Below are 6,454 nucleotides of genomic sequence, written 5' to 3'. Positions count from 1 at the left end.
GAACCTTACCTCTCTCCATAGCTAGGGTTTCTTCAATTTCCAAGCTTTATAGTAAGTGATTTCAAGTCCCGTTTTTAATGATTTTTATGTTTTTGAAATCCCGGTATGTAACACCCCATACCCGAGACCGTTGCCGGAGTCGGACACGAGGGGTTAACAGGCTTAATCCACTCATTTTCACAGTCCATTTGAAAATTTTCCAAACAATTGGCTAACTGCATCACTGTCACCTTAAAAATCATAACTTGAGTTCCACAACTCGAAAATCAGTTTCATAATTTTTTCCTGAAACTAGACTCATATATCCATCTACAGATTTTTTTATAGAATTTTTGGTCAGGCCAATTAGTACAGTTTATTAGTTAAAGTCTCCCCTGTTACAGGGTTTGACTACACTGACCTTCTTGCATTGCGACTTAGATAACTCCCTGTACAGGGCTTCAATACTGATGCCGTTTGTTTCTATAGAAACTAGACTCAAAAAGGAATCTATAAATATATGGCATGACTTCTAAATGTCTCTGTTTAATTTATAATGAATTTCCAAAGTCAGATCAGGGGATCCAGAAACCGTTCTGGCCCTATCTCACGAAAACTTTAACATCTCATAATATACTGTTCATATGAACGTTTCGTTACTTTCCTATGAAAATAGATTCATCAAGGTTCGATTACATAATTTATTCACTATTTAATTCCATTCCTAATATTTTTAGTGATTTTTCACATCCACATCACTGCTGCTGCCAGCATCTATTTTTAAGGTAAACTTTACCTATTTCATGATCCTCCATGGATCAACTAGAGTTTGTCATACATATACCAAAAGTGATCATGAATAACGATTCCCATGGCTAACCGTTACCAACATTTCCATACCTCTCGACGAAAAACATACAAAACGATTATAATGCTATGATCAAAGTATATTTAAGCCATTTTCGCATGGCTATCCAAATTTACACAAAACCGAAGGGTACATGACTAACAACAAAAGGGTAGTCCTATACATGCCATTTCAAAGTTCAACCAAAAGTATACCAAAAGGAGCTTTGATAGTGTGGGCGACTTGACTTCAAAAATCCGAGTCCGATAGTGAAGAACCAAAATCTATAAAACAGAGAATTAAATAAACGGAGTAAGCATTAAATGCTTAGTAAGTTTTGAGCAAAGAATTTAAGCACAACTAAAGTATAGCATTCATATAACTAAACGGATAATTCCATATATACATATTCTCAAATCATTCTTACTTCACATTCCAACCCCTATATTCATACATAAGGGATCATCTTAGCCAAATACCGGAAGCTCATTACTCGACTGAGCGAATATTATTCGAAGGGAATCAACTATTCCAATGCACATACGAAACATACCTCATTGTTGGGATTTTACAAGCGTATTAACTGAAATTTTTACAGCAAGATCGCTCATTCCCGAATCACGTACCTTCGGAATTTAACCGGATATAGCTACTCGTTCAAATGCCTTCGGGACATAGCCCGGTTATAGTAACTCACACAAATGCCTTCGGGACTTAACCCGGATTTAGTAACTCGCACCAATGCCTTCGGGCTTAGCCCGGAATTAGTAACTCGCACAAATGCCTTCGGGCTTAGCCCGGAATTAGTAACTCGCACAAATGCCTTCGGATCTTAGTCTGGATATAGTCACTTAGCACGAAGCCTTCGGGACTTAGCCCGGACATCATTCGAATAACCATGCACATTTATCAATAAATCATGACACATCCGTATTTCATTTTCATTACCAAAGCTCAAACACAAGACACTTATCACACTTGCAATTTCGGCTCAATAGCGACATACAAAGAGCATGATTTTGATTTGCTTAAAACATGATCTAATCAAATCATAATCTAAGTTCCATTACTTGAAAACTTACCTCGGATGTTGTCGAACGGCTTCGAGGGCTATTCAATCACTTTTTCCTTCCCTTTTATCCAACTTTGTTCCTCTAGGCTCTTGAGCTAGTTCACACAAGTTTAACTTATTAAAGTCTCATTATGCTAGCTTATGGTCGAATATGACAAGAAATTTAATAGGTCATATAGCCACCTTCTAGCTCAAATACACAATGGTCATACGCATTTTTAATCACCTTAAGCAATTTAATACAATTCATTCAAACATCAAAAGAGAAGCTCAAGGTACTTAGCCCATATATGCATTAGACATTAAAGTCCCATATGTACGAAATCACAAATCGAATTCAACATATTAGCTAATATTCCCCTTAGCCGAATTTTCTAAGTCAAGATAAAGCCATCAATATGCTTACCTATGGCCGAACATACACATCAACTTGTGTACTCATTCATGTGGTCGAACATACACATCTATGCTAAGGCTGATTGCAACACTTAATACATTCTACAAGTATGGTCACTTGTATTGACTAAACACCATTTCGTTTCAAGTTCAAAACTTGGCTAATACACATATATACACTATTAAAGCATCCTCTCCCTTTCCATCAATTCAACACATGCATTACTCATTAATATACAAAATTATATTCGGCCTTGGCACACAACTTGCTAGCCGATTCTTCTCCATCTAGCAGCTAATGCACATATGTGCTCATTTGTTAGACTCTACTTCATCTAACAACAACCATATTTCCCTTCTACTTCCTACCATGGCCTAATGCATCACAACACCATACCATTTCAATTTTGGTCATGGTTAAACAAAGAACTTAATGTCTCACTCAAAAATGCTAAAAAGAAGATTCAAGAGTCATCAATCCACCATCACATGCATCATTACAAAGCTTCACTTTTAGCATGCAAATGACATCAACACACATCTACTTTAGCCGAATATCATCTCCATGACATAGTAAAGATTTGAACCATGGGCTAGTTAGAACTCAAACTGACAACTAAAAACATGCATGAATCTCATGGACAACATCAAACATACCTTAGTCTAGCAAACCACCATAGCCGATTTTCTCAAGCTCTTCCCCCTTCTTCTCTTTCTTCTATTCGGCCAAGAATAACCAAAGAATAAAGCCTTTTTTTCTTTTTTTTTTCTTTCTTCCATTCACGGCAAAAGGGGGGGGCATGGATGAGACCATTTTTTTTTTCATCACTCCTCCCTTTCATTATTTAATTACCATGCTCATTATTTTATTTTTCCTAACATACATCACTAACATAACATGTTTGTGACATGTTTCCACCTATAGCATGGTCGGCCACTATGCTTTAATTTGGCTAATTTGACATGCAAGGACAAGCACGTTCCCACATATATTAATAGGCCACTTGAACACTTGCCTAGCATATTTCTAAATTGTCTCACATAAGTCCCTACTAATAAATTTCACATACACTGACCAAATTAAAGTATGGAACTATCACACAAGTATTTACGCACATCATAAACACAGAATATAACCTTTAATTATTTAAGACTCGATTTCGTGGTCCTGAAACCACTTTCCAACTAGGGTCAATTTAGGACTGTCACACGGTAGCTTGATTTAGCTTATGCTAGCAATAAGTCAACCTAGGGTTCATATTTGGAAAAATACCCATAGGTGAAATATGTGTATTTTGGTGTTTTATGATAGAATATGAGGTTTTAAATTATGTTAGACAACTTGTGCTACTCGGTTTTAAGTGAAAACGAGTAAAAGGGCTTAATCGGTAAAAATACCTAATATTCATAAGTACATATTAGAGTGTGAATTTGATGTTGCCATAGAAGGGGAAAATGATCAGCATGTCATAAAAAATAAGAAAATAGGATGAGTTTTAATTTACGAGCCTCGGGGCAAAAGCGCAAATATGTGAAAGTTTAGGGGCAAAATGGTAATTTTGCCAAAGTTCGTACTAGGGGCTGTTTTGATGAATGTATGTATTAAATAAATTAATTTGGTATTATAGATCAAGAGAAACAAGATTCAAGTCGTGATCGAGGGAAAAACAAAGTTTACGAGGAATAGGCTCGATTGCAAATATTTTGTATCGAGGTAAGTTCATGTGTAAATAAGGTAACATAATTTTTACTTTAAGTGATTTAATGATATTTGTATGATATGATATTTATTATCACGAAATATTGTGCTTTGTGAATTATTATTTGGTAATATGCAAATTATGTGAATAATTTAATAAGTATGAGATGTTAGCAAGTATCGGTTTTTACATTTTGAAGAAGGTGATCAAAATGTAAAATTGAGAAGAATCTCGTTTGAACCTTGGGAATAGATTAGGGTACAAGTGACATGTCACTAGGATGGTTGAGTTCCGAACTCGTTGACTTGAGTCCGAGTTCGTGAGATGTAACTAGGCATCCGAGCTCGTTGAGTTGAGTCCGAGTTCACTTATAGATGTGAACGCCCGAGCTCGTTGAGTTGAGTCCGAGTTTGTTTATGGGCGGGTTACATTGTAGCTTGACTACATAGATTTCAAAAGCTATTGAGCTTGTTTAGCTATGAGTATAGCACTTACGTGCACACTATCCGCATATCCGAATTTATATTCCGATGTGTTCAACGGGAGAATCCTAAGAGAATATAGAGAATATTTAAAATGAAAGTGATTCGATGATGAATGTGTTGAAGAAGTGAAAATGGACAGGTATGAGTTTAATCCTTGGTTGAGAACTTGGTGAGACAAAATTGTGGTAAGATAGTAAGTATTCTTATGTTATGAGTGTTTTAATGATGTTTATGTTGGATTGCATAATCATGTTCCTTATTATTTGCATGTGAACTTACTAAGCATTTATGCTTACTCCCTCCTTTTTATTCATTGTAGTTTTGACAAGCCAGCTTGAGAATCGGGATAGGTCGAAGGCTCGTTCACACTATCCGAAGACCTAAATTGGTAAAATGGCTTGTATATATTTGAATGTGGCATGTATAGCAATATACTCACTTTGTATAAATGATCTTATGATATGATTATGGTTTGGTAAGAAAAGGGTATGTAAATGATTAGCTATTGGAATGGCTAATCAAGTTTATATATGATAACATGTATGCTTTATGTCTTAATTAAACCATGAAAATCCTTGAAAAGATAAAATTGCCCACAAAACAGAATCAGATAGCAGCAGTGACGTGAATTTGAAAAATCACTAAAAATAGTAGAAATGGAATTAAATGATAAATAAGTTATGAAATCGAAGCTTAATAGTCTGTTTTCATATGGATGGAACGAAACAGGTATATGAGTTATATTTTATGAGATATTTAAGTTTTGGTGGAACAGGGTCAGAGTGGTCTCTAAAGCCCCTATTTTGAATTTAAAAATTCACCATAAATTGTAAAAAAATAATTAGAAGTCATGCTTTATATGTACAGATTCCTTATTTAGTCTAGTTTTAAGAGAAACAAATGGTATAATCATTGAAGCTCTGTACAGGGATATATCTAATTCGTAATACACAGGGGTCAGAGTAGTCGAACCCTGATACAGGGGAGACTTTAACTAATAAACTGTACTAATTGGCCCAACCAAAAATTCTAGAAAAAAATTAGTAGATAGATATATGAGTCATGTTTCAGGAAAAATTTACGGATCCTAATTTTGAGTTTCGGAACTCGAGATATGAATTTTTAAGCGACTGTGACGCAGTTAGTTAGCTTGTTTGAAAATTTTTAAAATAAATTGTTTGAGCTGTTTAATCAATGAATTAAGTTTAGTAACACCTCAAACTCGAATTTGGTGACAGTTTAGGCCGTGAGGGTGTTACATCAACGGAAAATTTCAGTTAATAGAATTCGAAGCCTTACTAGCGGTTTGTTTCGCCTACGGCCGATATGGCCATGTTAAGGGTTCGGGCCATTTTGAGATGGTTGAGTTAAACCTCGCTAGCAAGGAAGACAAAACCATCCCCTTAATGAAGAACGTTGATGGTGGTGGAGGCTCCTTAAGACCCTTGGATGATTGCCGAATAGAGGTCCAGGCTGAATGAAAGTAGAGGTGTGCATGGGCCTGCTCGAAATGTGAGAGGGTTTGGGCAAAAATATAGGCCCGAAAAATGGGCTTGGGCAAAAAAATAAGGCCCGTTTAAAAAACAGGCCAGGCCTCGGGTAAGACATTTTTGGCCCGGGCCCCTAAATTCACTAAATGAAAAAAAATCTATTTTTTAATATTATTTTCTTATTATTTTCTCCCTATTTTGCTGCTATTTTACTATTATGTTGTTACTATTTTGTTGTTATTGTTTGGATATTATATAAAACTTATTTTATTGTTAATTTTTTTATTATTTTAAAGACATTTGCTAATTTTGTTATTATTTTAGAGGCATTTGCTTATTAAATTGCATCTATTTTAGTGTTATTTAAGTATACATATTTTTAAAATTTATTTTAATTTATTGAGAAATATTTATTTTGATGTTTTTAGTATTTTTGATGGTTTATATATATATTTTAAAATTATATAAAAATTAATATGGGCGGG

The sequence above is a fragment of the Gossypium arboreum genome, chromosome 12 (genome assembly GCF_025698485.1).
Source record: "Gossypium arboreum isolate Shixiya-1 chromosome 12, ASM2569848v2, whole genome shotgun sequence".
Lineage (NCBI taxonomy): Eukaryota > Viridiplantae > Streptophyta > Magnoliopsida > Malvales > Malvaceae > Gossypium > Gossypium arboreum.
This window is presented reverse-complemented; position numbering follows the sequence as displayed.